The sequence below is a fragment of the Gossypium hirsutum genome, chromosome D09, assembly GCF_007990345.1.
Source record: "Gossypium hirsutum isolate 1008001.06 chromosome D09, Gossypium_hirsutum_v2.1, whole genome shotgun sequence".
In the NCBI taxonomy this organism is placed as follows: Eukaryota; Viridiplantae; Streptophyta; class Magnoliopsida; order Malvales; family Malvaceae; genus Gossypium; species Gossypium hirsutum.
Window position 1 is genome coordinate 19,873,091 of NC_053445.1, and position 19,455 is coordinate 19,892,545.

The window sequence follows — 19,455 nt, forward strand, 5'->3', positions numbered from 1 at the left end:
GCTAACTACAAAACCTAGAAAAACTACTTTATCAGAACAGAACATGCACTTTTTAAGGTTAGCATATAAAGTTTCTTTGCGAAGTACATCCAAAACAGACCTGAGATGCGTTACATGCTCTTCCAAGGACTTTCTATAGATTAAAATATCGTCAAAATATACAACACAAAACTTACCAATAAACGATCGCAACACATGGTTCATAAGTCTCATGAATGTGCTAGGGGCATTGGTTAAACCAAATGGCATAACTAACCATTCATACAAACCTTGTTTCATTTTACAAGCTATTTTCCATTCATCACCCTCTCGCATGTGAATCTGGTGGTACCCACTATTGAGGTCGATTTTTGAAAATAATTTGGCACCACTCAATTCATCAAGCATATCATCAAGACGCGGTATCGGATGACAATATTTTATGGTGATCTTATTTACGGTGCGACAATCAACAGACATGCGCCAAGTCCCATCTTTCTTTGGCACCAACAATACCGGTACAGCGCATGGACTAAGGCTTTATCAGAAATAGCCTTTTTCCATAAGTTCGTTAATTTGTCGTTGAAGTTCCTTGGTCTCTTCAGGATTGGTTCAATACGCCGGTCAATTTGGAATTACGGCTCCGGGCACGAAGTCAATTTGGTGCTCGATTCCACGGATAGGTGGTAACCCACTTGGCACGTCGTCCGGAAAGACATCTTTGAAATCTTGTAAAAAAGAGACAACAGAAGATGGAATGTTTTTGGGTAATTCGTTAGTGTTAAGAAAATTTTCCTTATACATGGGCACAAGGATCGGTTGCCTCATCAAAAGTGCCTTTCGAACATCACTGACTCTCAGAAAGACACTCAATTTTTCACTTTCTTTTTCCTTTTCGTCTTTTTATTTTCTCACTTTCTTTTCATTTTCTTTTGTAACTTTTTTATCTTTTTTTCTCAATTTTCTTTTCTTTTAGATTCTTAATCTTTTCTTTTTCTCTCGTTTGTTCTAGTGAATGTTTCAATTTAACATGGTCTTCATACACTTGCTTTGGCGTTAACAGGGCTAATGTCACATTTCTTCCCAAGTGCTTGAATGTATACCTATTGGTATATCCGTCATGTAGCACTTGTCAATCAAATTGCCACGGTCGTCCAAGTAACAAGTGGCCCACGTGGATAGGTACGACGTCACAAAGTACTTCGTCGGAATATTTTCCTATGGAGAATTAGACAAGTACTTGCTTCGTTAGTTTTAGTTCTCCATCGTTATTGAGCCATTTGAGTTTATACGGGCTCAGATGCTTGGTGGTCGGCAGACTTAAAGCATGTTTGGTTGGGTGTATTGGCTATGCCAATACACCCCTAATCGGTGGCCCCACCTAATCCCCCTTATTCCTATGTTTAGTTCATGGTATTGCTAATACCATTGTAATACATTACTGACTTAATCGGTGAAATCCACCGAATTGTAATCCGTTCCTTTTGCCCAGATTAGGCGCGGCTTAAGTTTACCCTCCCTGTTTTACCCTCCCATCCGCTTCCCCTTTGTTTCTCTTCTGTCCCTTCTAGCCTCTGCTGATTTGCTCCCTCTATTTTTTTTCTTTTTTTTTTCTGCCGATTTGCTCCCTCTGTTTCTCACAGTTTCTGCCAATTTGCTCCCTCTGTTTCACATAGTTCTCCACACACCCACATCTCTACAAAAATAACAACCTTCAAAGTCGGCAGGATTTTACGGCATTTATTTGAGCCCTGTTCTTCTCCTTCTTCCTAGACGTGGGGTTTCCATTTCCCAGTTCTTCTCGTCCCTTTCTTAAAGTCGGCTTCTTCCTTTGCTTTCTCCAGTTTTCTCCTACCCAGCACCTTCTTCAAGGTTCCAAGTTCTTTTTGTTTCTCCTTTAATTTCTGTTGTATTGAATTCCATGGATGTTATTTTAATTTGGATTTAATTATGCCTATTGAGGTTGTTTTTGCTCTTGAAAATCATAAAAAATAATTGGGTCATTTTTATTTTAGTTTCTTTTGTGTTCTTTTAGCCTCTATAGGGTTGTTAATTATTAATCCCTACATGTTCATTTGTTTTTAGTTTCTTTTGATGGGGTTTCATTGTTTTAAACGTTGAAATTTTATCTAATAATGCAATCTTTCTTATATTTTTCAGGGTTTGTTCTTATTTGAATAGCCTTTGTTGTAGCTATTTGCAAAATGCTGGTTGCTAGTGTTACTGCCCCCTTGCGGCCTTCATTATCTACTGATATTTTTCTTGGAACTTTATTTTATTATTCATTCAATTTTTCTTAGATTAATGATGATAAAATTTGCTATTGGTTTTCGGCAGGACATCAATTAGAGTCACGAATTGAATGCAGTAGCTGTTGTGGCTTGGTTAGAATTTCGACTCGGATTAGGCCATGGGATCTTGGCTTGCAATCACAACCTAGTGTAGGAAGAAGTAGAAAACAATCTTCATCCATTTCATGCACCGCAACTGCTTTGGTATGTTTTGTCACCATAACTAATCGCTTACTTTTATTTTTACAGAAGAAATTGAGAATTGTTGCTCATCTTTTTGTCAATGTAAACGGTATTAAATCCTGATATTAGATTTAGTGAAACAAATCATTACATGCGTGCACGTATGTTATGGCTCTGTGTGTGCTTTGCGCGTGCTTATACTCGATTTTTAATGATATTAGAATTCGGAGTTTCTGATTCTAGTTTCCTTTTTTCCAGGAGAATGCAACTTGCAGTGCATCAGGACAAACTCAAACTGTTACTCGTGAGGCACCAACTATCACCCAAGCTCCTGTTCATTGTAAGAACAAACACATACTCTCTTTCAGTAGTTTGTAAATATTTATTAGATGTATTCCTTTTCGTGATTTTCCAGAATGACCGATAGGTCATGTATCATCTCATACTAGTTTACGAAACTTAAGTCTCACCGTTTCGATGCTTGCACTTTCATGCACCATCTTTAGTAGGGATGACCAATGTTTGATTTCAGTACATTAGAATCCAGATGCTGCTTGTTGGCTAGAAGCATTGACAATGTACCTTTTGTGGTTTCTAGTTTCTCTACTGCCCCTCTTTAGCAAAAATCTTATTCCTGTGATAAACGTATCACTATGAGCTCTTAGCAATTCTTTTGTTACCTTTTTTCGTAGTTTCGGTGTACTATTGTCCTGGTGATGAACACCTAAGCCTTCAGGTGACAGGGATAGATCCCTGGCCTTAAGGAACTCCCTCACCTATGGTGGGATATATCATATATCCAACTGGCTTGAACTCCATATAATTTTAAAGAAAGCGTAGCTAACATCATGTATTGAAATGCAGCAAATGAGAAGTTATCGTAGCTAGAAGATTTATGAATCGTAGTTTATCTTTCTTATGTCATGATAATTAAAAAACTCATATATGCAGATGATCAGCTGATAGGCTATTTTAATCTGTTTAATTTTTTGATTACTTCATCTATGTTTCTTTAGCCAGAGTTTACATATATGTATACATGTATATACATATGTGTCTGTTTGTCTGTGGTGTTAAATTTATATTTTGACTGTGTATATAATTTTATTGGTTAGATGCTGCAAGTTTATCAAGGAACTTTGGGTATTTGTTAACCAGTATAATTATTCAATTTTTAATAGGTTAACCAAGGCCTATTTTTGGGTGGGTTGAACTTATATTAGTACTAGCAGATTAGAGGTTCTCTCAAGTTTCAGACGTATTTGAGTTCCTATCTTGGAACAATGATGATGTTTGACGAGATGGGAATTTGTGGGGATATGGATTTCTTCAGTGCTCCACTTGGGGAAAAAGATGTGGCAGCCTCACAAATTGAACCAGAGGCGACGGTGGAGGATGATTATAGTGATGAAGAAATTGATGTGGATGAACTTGAGAGAAGGATGTAGAGGGACAAAATGCGTCTCAAACGGCTTAAAGAGCAAAATAAGTGCAAGGAGGGGATTGGTACTGCTAAACAGCGCCTGTCACAAGAACAGGCGAGGAGAAAGAAGATGTCGAGGGCATAGGATGGGATTTTGAAGTACATGTTGAAGATGATGGAAGTTTTTGATGTTGTAAAACTATATAACATATGGATTAGGATGTAGAATTTCATTTTCATCCAACCTTTTCTTAATATAAGTTAATTCTGTTTATGCAGAATATAATTCTCAAGTTATATTTTGATTTTAGTAAATTCATATAAGAACATTTTATTATTAATAATTTTATGAAATTATATATCATTATTAAATTATATTTAATACTAATTATTTTAAATTGTATAAATTCATATAAGAAAATTTATTATCAATAATTTTATGAAATTATATATCATTATTAAATTATATTTAATATTAATTATTTTAAATTATATAAATTCATATAAGAAAATTTAGTATCAAGAATTTTATGAAATTATATATTATTATTAAATTATATTTAATAATAATTATTTTAAATTATACAAATTCATATAAGAAAATTTATTAGTTATAATTATTTTCAATTTTATTAAATCACATATTTTAATTAAAATATATTTAATATTAATTATTTCAAATTATATTTTATAGTATCATATATTATGATTTTAGTAAATTCATATAAGAATATTGATTATTAAGAATTTTATTAAATTATATATTATAATTAAAATATATTTAATAATTATTATGTTAAATTATCTTTTATAGTATCATATATTATGATTTGAGTAAATTCATATAAGAATATTAATTATTAAGAATTTTATTAAATTATATATTTTAATTATAATATATTTAATAATAATTATGTTAAATTATATTTTATAGTATCATATATTATGATTTGAGTAAATTCATATAAGAATATTGATTATTAAGAATTTTATTAAATTATATATTTTAATTATAATATATTTAATAATAATTATGTTTAAATATGATTAAATTATTTATTATTGATATTAATAATCTTATTAAAATATAAATAATAATAACAATAATCATTTACCCAAACAAATTTATGCTAAGGGTATTCTAGTCATTTTAGTTTTTTCCATTATGCTATTACCCCTCTATTCCATTCAACCAAACACAAGAATACTATTACGCCTCTATTCCATTACATTCAACCAAACAATTGATTTGCTATTACGCCTCTATTTCATTACACCTCTACTCCATTACGCCTCTATTCCAATACAGCGAACCAAACGTGATGTTAGTTTCTCCACCATGAGAGTGCTCGCCACGTTCGTGCAACTCCCGCCGTCGATGATGACGCTATAGAGTTTTCCTTGGACCTGACAACCAATATGGAAGATGTTTTTCGTTGCTGCTCGTCTTCCACACTTTGAATGCTTAGACTTATTTTAACTACAAGGAGTTCTCCATCAAGGGCATGTTATACTTCTTCTTCCTCATCGGATGACACTTCGGTTTCTTTTTCAATTTCTTCCTCATCCGATTCGGTTTCTCCATTGGCACGAACCACCATATTGCTACAGTTGGGACATTGCCTGGCGATATGCCCCCTCCCGAGGCACTTGAAACCTTAATGTCCCTCATTCAGTTGGGAAAAGACTCGGTCACTTTGCCTTTACTAGTGTCACCAATAGATTTGTTGGTCTTGGCTGGCACCATTGACTCCTTGGCACGATTTGGTGGATTATTTTTACTCAAGCTTTGACCCCATCTTGTTGTACCCGTGGTGGGATAGCTTCGAACGGTGCCTTTTCGCTTGAGTTGGTTCTCCACCTTAATGGCCAGGTGTACCATGTCCACGATTTCAATGTAATGTTGAAGCTCCACGACGTTGGTCATGTCTCAGTTGAGACCAGCAAGGAAACGAGCCATCATTGTGTTAAGTTCAATTTTGAGCTTAACTTATTCAATTAAATTATCAAATTGTTGATTAATTTTTGGTTAATCAAGTTATAATTCTGCCTAAATTGATTAAATACCTTCTATGCCGTATTAATTTAATTGTACCCCAAATTCAAAAATTTAATTTTAATCTTATTTCATGTGCAGGTAAGGAACATTTTGGTGCCCGTATAAGCTCAATTTTGGAAGTCAATCAGCATGAATAAAGAGCTGAATGATGATCATATGCAGGCTAAATTAACATTGAGGACAACATTCGATCCAATAAAAAGCAGCAGGCCGAATGTAAGTAACACTTGGATGTCCGTATGGGCTCGATTTGGAAATTAATTTGCATGATTAAAGCTGCTGGATGGGAATGATCATTTGCTGGATTTGAAGAAATTAAATTGGAATTGGACAAACAAAAAACAAAATTCGGTCCAATTAAATAACAGCGGACAGAATATGCAACAAAATCAGCAAGGGAATTATTTAACTTCCCTCTTGGAGTGGTGACCGAATTTAATTAAAGTCAAGTGATTATGTGAAGCTTTAAGAAGTAAAATTGAAATGAAACTCTACATGAGCTGGAGCTATTCTTGTGCGACAGTTTCAGCTAGGATAAAGGGGGATAAGATCAAATTTTATTTGAGTTATGGAAGGTTAATATCATTACTCCTTAAATAGAAGTGACTAGCAGCTAAAAAAAGGGGAGAGTCGAAAAAACAGAGGAACACACAGCAGCAGAGAAACGTGGCACTCGAGCAAAGGGAAATATGAAATTGGATCAGCAAAGCCGAATAAAAATTGAAGTAACAACCCAGAATTTCAGCTAATCGAAAGAAGGGAAACTCGACGATTTGAAGATTTTTCTCTTCCAGGATTCAGTCTGTAATTTATGCTGTTAACATTTGATTTTTGTTTTGTTTTGATTGCTATGAGTGGCTAAATTAATTAAGCTCAGTTAGACACTTATGAAACTTGGCACAAGAAATTTGAAGGTTTATTTGTTTAAATTCGGATTTAGCATTCTTGAGTTGTTAAATTTTCTTGTTCAAAGAGTTTGTCTCTAAATTAATTAGATTGATCGCCTACCTAATTTAGGACATTTCTTATAATTATCTAAGAGTAATTGAGTAATCAAATTTCTTAATTAAACTTAGAGTCAGTAATAATAAATTAGCAAGCCGCTAATTGAAGCAACTCAGATTTAATTTTGGAAGCCGCTGGAGGATTTTCTTTAATTAACGCAATGTGAAATCTCTAAAATACTTAGTGCAATTTTAATTAAAAATTAAAGGTTGGTATTCAAGTATGAATGTTCTCTATTTGAATTTGAATTTATTTGGGGTTAAGAATTCATTTCGTAAGTGATTTTCTTCAGCCTTGCTGCTAGATTAGATTATTAAAATAATTGAATGATGATAAGGACTTATGCTAGGTGGATTAAGGAGTACTAACTGAGCACTCTTTCTCTTAATTCGACAACCTTTCAGCATTCACAATTTACGCTACAATTTATTTGCTACCAAAGAGCATTATTAGAAATTCCCCCCATTTTTCCTTTCTCGCATACTTTTATATTAACTTGATTTCAATTCTTTTCAAATAGGTTTAACACGAGCTTCTTCATGGGACGAATCCGTACTTACTCTATATTACCAGTTAATATTGGCTAAGTAGGGGATTAAATTCGGTGGTCGTAACGACAGCTACCACGTTGCTTCACGATCTTCTTAGACATTTGCACGGATCATTCCAATCTCCATTTCTTTAAAATAATCTTCAACACTCCTTGAACCTTGAGTGATGTTTTGGAGTTTTTGATAGAGTTCCCAGTGGTAGTAGGATGGTATGAATCATTGACGCATCACCGCCTTCATTTCGGCCTAAGTGGATATTGGTCATTCCTCATTCCTTCTCCGGCTCGTGATGAGTTGGTCCTACCAAATCATGGCATAGTCAGAGAACTCAATTGCTGCCAACTTTACCTTCTTGATCTCGGAATAATTGTGACAGTCAAAAACCAATTCAATCTTCTTTTCCCATTCTAAGTAGGCTTTCGGATCAGACTTTCCTTGAAAGGATGGAATGGAGAGTTTAATATTCTTCAAGTCATCGTCCATTCGTCCTCGATCCCGATTGCCTCGATTCCTTGGACTTCTTCACCTTTCACTTAGGTTCGACCCTTGATCACTTTCAGCTTCACTTGGGTCATAGAGATCATCTTGGTTGATTTTTGGGTGGCCTCGTTCTCTTCATGGCCGTTGGGGAGTCCAGTCTCGTTGAGCCCTCTCTTCGACTCATTCTGAAGTAAACGTTGGAATTCTCGCAACATGGCTTGTTGAGCCAAATTTAGCACTCCACCTCCTTCAGGTGCAACGTTTCTAATTGGTTGTCTTCCACCTCCTTCCGCCATGTCTTGTTCAGGGCTTCGAGACATGAAATGGAAACCTCACAGCAAAAACCTCACAATTTCTCGAAAAGAAAAGCTGGTGTCACTCACACTCGTGCTTGCACTCATTTTTCAGCTTTTACCTCCACTCTAATGCACTCACACACTTTTTCCTTTTTCGACTCAATTTTCTCTCGTGATTTCGTAAGCGACTCATTGTGACATTATCTTAGTCCAGGGGGTCAGTTTCAAAAGTGTTTACAAGGGATTGATGTTAGGTTATAGGTAGGCTAAGAAAAAACATGGATGGTTTTGACTAAGTGTGGCGTGAAATGAAAGGAAGAATATTAGGGAAATGATCAAACTTACAAAGACGAAACAACTTTCTCAATTCACAGTACTTGTAACACAAACACTTTTTTTGTTTTTTTAAATCACAAATTTTTTAAATCACTTTTTTTTAAAATTTCGTATATATTTTTTTTAATTTCAGATTTTTTTTATTTTTTTACGTACCTATTTTGGAATAACTTCGAGTCCCCGTACTTCTTGTTTTAACCAGCTCTGATACCAAATAATGCGATCTCGATTTAATGGATGAAGCCGAGTCGTTTAGTTGCCCGATCGTTAAACGAAGAAGTATGTCTTGGTATAAGGTTTTAAAGAAAAAAAATAAGTTTGGGGTTTAAAGAAGTCAAGTTGGTTCGAAGCAAAGGTGGATAATGGATTTAGTTTAGGCTAAAAAGATGTGGATTAAATTTGGTCAATGTCAGTTTATGTTTAGTTATAGAATGGCTTTGGTTTGGTACAAATTGGGGTTTGGGTGTAGGTACGAAATGGTATGGGTTTTTGGTACGAAATGGTTTTCTTTTGGTTAAGATCTCGAATTGGTTAAATGGCTCAAAAAGGTCAAGATTGAACCAACACTAAAGTTGAGTGTTGACCTGAAACTTATAGGACCTAAAAGAGTTAAAAATGGTAATTTGGGAACCTTGACCCGATAATTAGGTAAGTATGAACCAAATGTATTAAGGGTGAATGCCAACTCGGTTTTAGGGAGTGATAAGTTTAAGAAAGACTCAGAAAGATGCCACTAGAAGCTAGATAAGTCTTACGGGTTTCGAACGAAATTTGAGAGAAAATGACTCACAAATTTGGTAGCAATTTATTAACAAATATGCCAAAACTCCTTTTGCAAAATGCATTAACAACTATTTATAGGAAAAGCTTAAGCTAGCCAAATAGCCACATACATTCTTAAGAACTAAGAAAATGAATCCATCTAATTGAGCTAGCAAGATTCGGTTGAATGTGAGCTCCAATGATTAGCTTCTAGAATGAACAATGGACTTGGAAGCTTGGGAAAGTGCATGGAAGCAGCTAGGTTCTGTTAATAGGCTTAAAAGAAGCTCATTTAATTTGCAACTATTGCTGGAAAGTGACCAGCAATTAAAGAGTTACTGAGCAGTTCTTTTAAGGAGTGAAAGCTTTGAACCGAACAGCCGTTATGTGTGAACATATGCCCAACAATGTGAAAGGAATAAATTTGACTGAATGGGCAGCTTGGGAGTAGGAAACAACAGCTCCTTTGGCCGAATGGACGCCTAGGAGACTTCAAACAATAGCCAATTTAAATTGCCAAACATGCATGTGCCGTCCATTGCATGTACCAGAAATTAAATACATGCAGCTAATTAATTAAATGAGAACACATTAAAACCAAGCAGCAAGACAAATTAATCAACTCGTAAATTCAGCTGCACCTTGACACAATTAAAGAACGTAATGTAACAGGACAAATTAATTAGCTAAGTATTAAATTCAGCTGAGCAAATACAAATTGAATTGATGTCTAAGACTTAGGACGAATTTATTATGGAAAAAAACATATTTAAACCATGCAATAATTTAAAATATATTTAATTGATGCGAATCGGCCCGGGTTGATTAAGTCGTTTCACGTAGTTGCCTGATCGTCAACGAGGAGTGCCGTACCAAAGGAATGGTTTGTTTGTAATCGGCTAAAATATGAGTTAAAGTGATGGATATAGGTCACAAAATGTTAAGATATGGATAGGTTTGGCAACAAGGAGATTGAGAAAGATGGTTAATTTTTTTGGCTCGGTTTAAGGATAAACTAATATAGATAAAATATAGGATATTCAGTGGGGAGGGATAAGTGGCTTAAACACTAGAAACGATTCAACACTAAAGAGTGTCACCCTGATTTCTATTCGGTTCAAGGTGGATTTATGGAAATTGTAGAAGGGTTGAACGCCACACCAAAATAAGGTGATAAGTTCGAAAAAGAATGATTGATGCCACTAGCACACTAGATAAGTCAAATCAAAACTCGTACAAATTTCAAGAGGATAAAACTCACTCTTTGAACAAAGTTCATTCACAAATGATCAAAAGTCAAAAGTCATTTTACAATGAAAATGAACAACTATTTATAGGACCATGCATGGCTAGCCGAATGGGCAACTTAATGGTTAAGAATTCAACCATGAATATGCTAGAAAATTCTAGAAAGAATTCATTAATTTTCTGTAGCTAAATTCGGTTGAATGGGCATGAATGAAGCATTAAAAATTCGGTTCATGCTGGGAGATGATGCATGGATTGGCCGAATCATCATGTTGCTTCACTTGATGCATTCATGCATCCTTAACCTTGAAAAAAGCTTAATTACATGGATGTGCAGCCCCTTAATTGTTCCAACATCTCCCTTGGTGGAATGGAGCTTCAAAGTACATTGAAAACTTGAATGGTCATCTTGAAAATACATGGAACATGCCTGAAACGTCCCAAGGTATGTTCTTCCATAAATTCAGTCCATAAATGTGCAAATGTATGAACATTCAGCAGCCCCCTCTTGCATGAACGTCCCAAGTATTTGTATTCCCTTAAATGTCTTCCATTGAACCTCCATTATGCATGCACACTCCCATACATTGCACCAAGCCATTCATGAACCTATAGCAAATAAAGTCAGCAAGTTAAATGCATTCCAGAACAATAATTTGGCAGCATGTGAAAATAATAACCTGCACAATAAATTCGACTAAACCTATTAAGTCTTGTAATAATTTAAGACATATTAGACACTCATAATTAATTAAAACATAATTAAAACATGTAATAAGCTAACAAGTAATTAAGAGTTGTAACTAAATTAACTAATTAACTTAAATACTTAATTTATTCCAGCAATTAAAATTAAATGAACTAAAGATCTAATAACGAGCTCAATGAGCTGAATTGAGCTCGTGTGAGCTGACTTGAGCTCGAATGAGCTGACTTGAGCTTGAGTGAGCTGAACCGCATGGAAATAAGTTTGATTGAGTTGAAAATGAGCTTCATCTTGCACTTGGGGCCCTCGTGTTTAGGCCAATCTCGACGGCAGTGAGTGGTGCCATTACATGATGTGGTCAGGATTGCATCATACCATCCCTCTTGAAGACAATTTGTCCTCAAATCGAACCAATTGCTCGAGAAAAATTGTACATCGTTATCAACCCTTTGGTTGATGGAATTGGCATGGTTGCTCCCAAGAACCTAAAAGTCACACATTACTCGAAAAGACAATAGATTAGTCACATGCCCTCCTTCTTTAGGCTAAGCCAATTCAAAGTGTCATATACATAATAATGAAGAGGATTAAAGACACGATGAATTAAAAACTTACAGACTCTTTCTAAATTCCCAATCCAAATTTAAGCATATAAATAATGGTGGAGTTTAGGAGTATGAATGGATCTTACCTTCTCAAATTGATCCTCCATATTCGACAGTAGGGAGAACAAAGAAATCAAGCTAAAATTACATCCAAAAGAAATGATAAATTCATTCAATCGGTCATGCATCCAAAGTTTTATTCGGTCAAAACTTGCATACCTCAAATTATCAAATAGTCTCGATATGTCATTAGTGCAAACAAATGAACTCAATTGGTTCAAAGGATAATTAATCATGCATGTTCGCACACAATCAAATTCAGCAGTCCTTTCCCATGCCTTTTCAACATGATCAATCTCAAAGAAAGATTTATATGGATGTTCATCTTGCACAGTCAAAATGTGCTAAGGACGATGGATTACAATTTCATTTGTTTGCTGATTAGCAACACAATTTGTATTAACATTATTCTTGCATTCATCGCTCAAAACATACACTTCATGGCTAATCAAAGAAGAATAATTAATTGCATCAGTATACAAATATTTTTCAAAGGTCAAAGCATCAATCAAATTCCAGGTTTGAACGCACGAGTTTCATCACGAATCCCATAGTGTAGAAAAAATTTTATTAAATCAAACATGCCAAACCAAGAAAAATTATGCATACATAGTTTCACGCATTCAAACTTACAGAAGCATGCAAAATTTACACGACAAAGCAAAAACGTTACACCATCATCACTATCAAATGAACTAGGCATTTTACATGTCAATGTTTTATCACACAAATGAATCAGATGAAATTTAGGCATGCACATATTCAAGCGTTCACACACAAAAAATCCCCTTTGAACAGTCTTGTACATGCATGTGTGTTTCGCACAATAGGTCAAAGAATGCATGTTATCACCACAATCAGAAAAATTGGAAAGTTTATATGTACATTCACTATCACGCATAACCAAGTTTCGTAGCTGCCAATCGAGTACTACTTCACCAACATGCTCATCAACACCACAATTTTCATTAGGGATGCTCTCTTTGCCATCTTTTAAAACAAACACATCACCATTAATCAAAGAATGGCAATTGGACAGATCATCAACAAGGTTTCCATCAACAATCGAATAAGGCAGAGGTGCTTTAAGAATTTCAAAACTCATACCTGCTCCTCTTTTGGCATAGGCGAGCTAAGATCGTTGAGAATGTTACCTTTTCCAACCAAGGTGAACCTTCTCTCCTTGGGATGGTATTGAAGTTGACAATTATCGTCACTTGGCCTTCTAGAGACCTGGAAAGAAGGAACAGAACAAAAACAAACATCACGGGGGTTAGTTATAATTTTGCTCTCTTTTTCTTATTCTCGCTCACTATCTTTATTTTCTTTCACTTTCTTTTCAACATCTTTTTCTTTTTCAATTTTTTTCTCAATCTCAATTGCCTTTTCAATTTTCTATTCTTTGTTTTCTTTTTCTCTCACTTTTTCGATTTCTTTTTCACTTGCACTTTCTTTTTCTTTTTCGTTTTCTATTTCCTTTTCACTTTCTTTTCTTTTTCTTCCTCTTCGCTTTTATTACAATGTGAGGATGATACAAACGAATCAAAAAGATAACTGATATGACCCTGCCCTGAAAACATCCTTGGTTCATCAAGCGCTATTCGAAAACTTTCGTAAGCTGAACTAGCTTGTTCCAGCTCCATGAGTTCAATTCGAGCTGATTCTAGCTCGTAGAGCTAAATTTTCTTTTATTTAATTTCATGCATTTTTAATTTGCTAAAAAAAATTAAATGAGTTAGTTTATTAGCTTTATTTCAGCTCAAATAAGTGTTAGTAAATTAATTTGTTTAAATCAGAACATTTTTAATATTTCTTGAGTTTAATTGATTGTGTTTTATTTAGTACAGCAATTTAATATGTCTTAGTTAGCTCATTACATCATTTAATATGTCTAGTTACTATCGAAATTTAATGTGCCTTGTTGCTGCCCTATTTAATGAGTTTTTGGCTTCAGTCGAATTTATGAGCATATTTATTGATCAAGCTGCTGCCAATTTAATTTGTCTTAAGATGCTGATTTTAATGAGAAGACATTAATATTCAATGACCAAATTTAATTGTTGTCTGCAGGAACATAGACGGCAATAAAAGAAGTGGGAGCTGTCGAATTTTACTTTGTCTTGCTGCTAAGTTCATTTTTTCTTAAGCTCATTCAATTTGCTTGAATTAATTCTGCAGCCTTGTGCTTGGACAACATTTAAGGAGGAGGAGCTGCTAGTTGCCTTTTCCTAAGCAACCTCTCGGTCTTTGCTAAAGTAAGCCTAGACAGCATTAAAGAAGCAAGCATGGACAACATTAATGGAGCTGCTGGTGGTTTTCATGTGGCTATTTAATGGCCGGTAATTAATGGAAAAGCATGCACTTTGACTTGCAATTAAGGAAGAGGCTACTGATTGCCTTTCTCCAAGACACCGTTTTCGTGTTCAACAAAACCCTTAAAGAAGTCATGCTGGCCGAATTCAATGTGCAACAAAACATGTATTAAAGGATCTGTCCAGCATGCAAGGGACCTCCATTAATGAGCTGCTAAAGATAGAATGCATGGATAGCATTAAAAGCTGCTGATTTCTCTTTTTTCCCATATGCCGTTTCGTGAAGAACAATGGACAAGAGTTAATTACCAGCAAGTACATGCTTGGAACGGCATTAAGGAGATGAGAATGAACCTCGCATGCTTATTCTGCTCAAGGCTCCTTGTGAGCATCAAATGACACCATTAAAAGTTGTTCGTATAGGTCAATGGCCAGCCAAGCATTAAAGACATTCCATGAATCTTTCCAACTAAGTTAAGACCATCTAGAAGCTGTCCATTCAAGTATTACAAGCTAAGAAACTTCCCTTGGATGTTCTAGGAAGCTACATGGAATTTTCCAGCCTAATTAGCTTTTATTTTGCTGACCATGCAGCATCTTTCCTTGTCTATTCGGCTAGCCAATGTCATGGCTATATATAGCTGATTAATCTCATTGTAAAAGAACTTTTTGTCAAATTTCTGAATGAACTATTGTTCTTGTGAGGATTCTCCCTCTCATATTTCATGTGAGTCTCGATTTGGCTTCTCTAGCGTGCTAGTGGCGTCAACCGAACTCTTTCCGAACTTATCACCCATCCTGGTGTGGCGTTCAATCATTTCAATATACCTTCGGTTCTTACTTCGCTAAGTAACGGGTCCATATTCCTGTTTCCATCTTTTCACCTTAAACTATATAAGATTTGGGGTGATACTCATCATAGTATTGAAACTTTCTTGACATTTAAGTTCTATTATCCATCTCCATCAATTACCTTTTCTATCCTACCTTGTTTCCATTCTAAACTGAACCTACCAACACCAAAGCACTCATCTAAATCCCTTTAAAAGCTTCCGCAACCCTTAGCCTAAATGACCCAATTTTGACAACTCCAACTGCTCCTTGTCGACGATCGGGGAACTACGAGAAATGACTCGATTCACCCGGGATGGTTCGCATCATTTGGTATCAGAGCTTACAAAATGAGGAGCAACAACGCTCGTGTTAATCCCGAAGTAGGTTCTAGAAAAAAATTAAAAAAAATTCTAGTTGTAATTATTTTGTCTTGTATTTAGCAAATTAGTTTATTGTGGTATATAAAAAAAGTTGAAAATATTAAAAAAAATATTCTAAAAAAATAAAAAAAAGTGAGCAAAAAAATCGAGAAAAAAAAAGAGTTGAATATTTGTTACTGTTTTCAGTTATTCCTACTCCGATCATCAAGTTTCCCTTCATACCATTATTTACCCCTTCCAATGCCACACTTTAAACCAAATATTTTTTTTCTTTGTTTAGCCTACCCTACACTCGACGTTATCCGTTGTAACCCATTTTGAAGCTGACCCCAAAGTCGCAATAGGTTTATACCAGACAAAATATGAAATCACGAGAGTGAGAAGAGCGGTAAAAGGCACGAGAGTTTGGTGAGTGCATTAGAGCGAGCAAAAGCCTAAAAGAGAGAGTTCAAACACGAGAGTGAGTGAATTCTTCTTTGAGAGTGAGTGAATTCTTCTTTGAAAGTGAAACGTGAGATTTTGTGGTGAGGTATTTACTTTCTATTTTATTTTAACCACTTTTCTTTTCAGCAAAAAAAATATTATGTCTCAAGAAGAATTTTTCGAATCAGAATTCCAATATTTGATGCAAGAGATGCGTAGAATTGTGAAATCAAAATTTGATAAATTGCATGACCAATTGGATCGAGTGGAGAAAAGAGCCCAACGAGGACAAATTAATTCAAGTGAAAGGGCAGAAATGAGATTGCCAAGAAGACGAAATCCAACGAATATTCGAGAAGAGATTTATATCATGATTCCTATTCAACGAGGAATTCAAGAAGATATAAAGCAAGTTTTGAGTGTGAAGTTTTCCAAGGTAACGAACAAGAAATCACAAGTAATCCTTCCTATGCCTCAAGGTACTCGTCTATTGAGAATCAATTTCAAAAAGGTGATCATTGTTCATATGCAAGTCATTCTATACATACCCAACGAGAGTCTTTCCGTTCTGATTCATTTGTAACATCTCTATCTTATAATGAAAGGAAGACACAAAAAGAAATAACAGGAAAAGAGAGGCAAGAGATGTTGATGCTAGAGAATGAGCGAATATGGAATGAGATTGGGAGACGAAAAAAAGAAATGAAAGAAAAAGAAATCAAAAAAGTGAGAGAAAAAGAAAATGAAGAAAAGAGAATTGAAAAGAAATTGAGATTGAGAAAGAAATTGAAAAAGATAAAATCGAAAAAGAAGTTGAAGAAAGAAAAGAAAATGAGTTAGAAAAAGAAACAAAAGAAAAAGACGAGGAAAAGGTAGTGAGGAATGTTTCCACTAACCAACATATGAATTTTTCTCGTGTTGCTACTTTTCAGGTTTTCGAAAGACTGAAGATATCTTTCAACTTCAATACCTTTCCGATGAAAGACGCTTTCATCCGATCAACATAGACAAGGTTGAAGATGAAATCACACTACATGAGCCCGAAGGTAAGCAAGGTAAGGAATTTTTAGCAACCGAGTCCCGTGCAGATTTGAAATGTATTAATAAAACTTTTGGTGACTTAATTCTTAAAAGATCCCCTCATTTTGATCCGATTAATTGTTATTCTTCGATTGTGGTTGATAAAGTCATGACGAAAGGAAGCATGAGTTCTTATTTTCTTGATTTGCCTTGTGTAAAATACGCAAATTTGTGCAAATCCGTGTTGGATAATAAAAAAAGTTTTGAATGTATGTTGGTATGTATGCGAAAATCCTCATGGTTTAACTTGATTGGTTTAATGAAATCTTTGTTACAATTCGGCATGACTAATCAAAATCAAGTTTTTAAACTCGGAATCTATTTTGGTATATTTTGTTGGAAAATCAAGCATCATCTATTGTGTGCGGATATTTTCTATTGTTTTGATACTTGGTTTCTGAATAAGGTAACGAAATTTTCCAAAGTTGTTTTCAATTTATATTCGTGCCTTAAACAAATTCTGTGGTTGTACATGAAGTTTGAGTTACATTTGACAAAGGTTAACTCAACAACGGAGCTTCGACTACACTATGCCCCCGATGACCGAAGGTTTGTATTAAATGGAAAAGGTAAAATCGACCCTTATTTTTCTGCTTATAAAGGTAAGATGCTTGAAACTTTTGAAACACTTTTGTTCTCCTCGGATGGTGTTAAAAATTGTTTTGAATATTTAACTTTTGTAAAACACTTAGATCGTGTTGTGCTTAGTTGTTCCATTTTGCTTATTGATGATTTATCTGTTTTGATGGTTGATAAAAAGATTATTATTTTTGATAATTTTTATGATGCATGTGTGAGTGAATCTATAGTCCATCGATTAATGCATGGTATGATTGTGCAAATTCGTGAACCGTGTGAATCGTTTCTAATACCTGCTTGTGACGATTATGTCTACCATCTGATTCATTATTCATTACCACCTGTCTATCTTTGTTTTGAATATTTGACGAGGCATTGGCGAGTAAATTAGCTTGTTTGCATGGTAATCTAAATCTGTCCATTCGCATGTGTTATACTTGTTTTGTTATGCTTATGATTGGACTACAAGTTTGTTTGCATTGCTATTTACTAACTCATGGCTATTCTTTTCAGTGGACTCAATTGCCATTAGTCCCGTTCGATCGAGGTAAGTTGAGTAAGAGGAGCTATGCTTGAGTGAACCAACGCATCGACTTAAGGACAAGTCACTTCAAAGAAGGGGGGATGATACGACCCTGCCCCGAAAACGTCCTTGGTTCAATTCATGAAGCGCCATTTGAAAACTTTCGCAAGCTGAACTAGCTTGTTCCAGCTCCATAGAGTTCAATTCGAGCTGATTCTAGCTCGTAGAGCTTAATTCACTTTTATTTAATTGCATACATTTTTAATTTACTGAAATAAATTAAATGATTTAGTTTATTAGCTTTAGTTCAGCTCAAATAAGTGGTAGTAAATTAATTTGTTTAAATCTGAACATTTTTAATATTTCTTGATTTTAATTGATTGTGATTGTGTTTTATTTAGTACAACAATTTAATATGTCTAAGTTAGCTCATTACATCATTTAATATGTCTAGTTACTACCGAAATTTAATGTGCCTTATTGCTGCCCTATTTAATGAGTTTTTACCTTCAACCGAATTTATGAGCATATTTATTGATCAAGTTGCTGCCAATTTAATTTGTCTTAAGATGCTGATTTTAATGAGCAGACATTAATATTCAATGATCGAATTTAATTGTTGTCTACAGGAACATAGACGACATTAAAAGAAGTGGGAGCTGCCGAATTTTACTTTGTCTTGTTACCGAATTCATTGTGTCTTGAGCTCATTCAATTTGCTGGAATTAATTGTCCAGCCTTGTGCTTGGATGGCATTTAAGGAGGATGAGCTGCTTGTTGCCTTTTCCTAAGAAACCTCTCGGTCTTTGCTAAAGGAAGCCTAGATGGCATTAAAGAAGCAAGCATGGACAACATTAAAGGAGCTGCTTGTGTTTCTCATGTGGCTACTTAATGGACGGTAATTAATGGAGAAGCATGCACTTTAACTTGCAATTAAGGAAGAAGCTATTGATTTCCTTTCTCCAAGACACCTTTTTTGTGTTCAACAAAAGCCTTAAAGGAGTCATGCTGGCCGAATTCAATGTGCAGCAAAACATGTATTAAAGGAGCTGTCCAGCATGCAAGGGACCTCCGTTAATGAGCTGCTGAAGATAGAAGGCATGGATAGCATTAAAAGCTGTTGATTTCTCTTTTTTCCCATATGCCTTTTCGTGAAGAACAATGGACAAGAGTTAATTACCAGCATGTACATGCTTGCAACGGCATTAAGGAGAGGAGAATGAACCTGGCATGCTTATTCTGCTCAAGGCTCCTCGTGAGCATCAAAACACACCATTGAAAGTTGTTCGTATAGTTCAATGGTCAGCCAAGCATTGAAGACATTCCATGAATCTTTCTAG

General features: G+C 35.0%; 1 long non-coding RNA gene across 1 annotated transcript; it reads left to right on the forward strand.

The window, feature by feature from the left end:
- Positions 1–1,672: 1,672 nt before the first annotated feature.
- On the forward strand, positions 1,673–2,817 carry LOC107892703 (uncharacterized). Its single transcript, XR_005918550.1, has 3 exons — positions 1,673–1,851; positions 2,140–2,474; positions 2,715–2,817. It is a non-coding gene; the product is annotated as an uncharacterized lncRNA (long non-coding RNA).
- Positions 2,818–19,455: the final 16,638 nt, after the last annotated feature.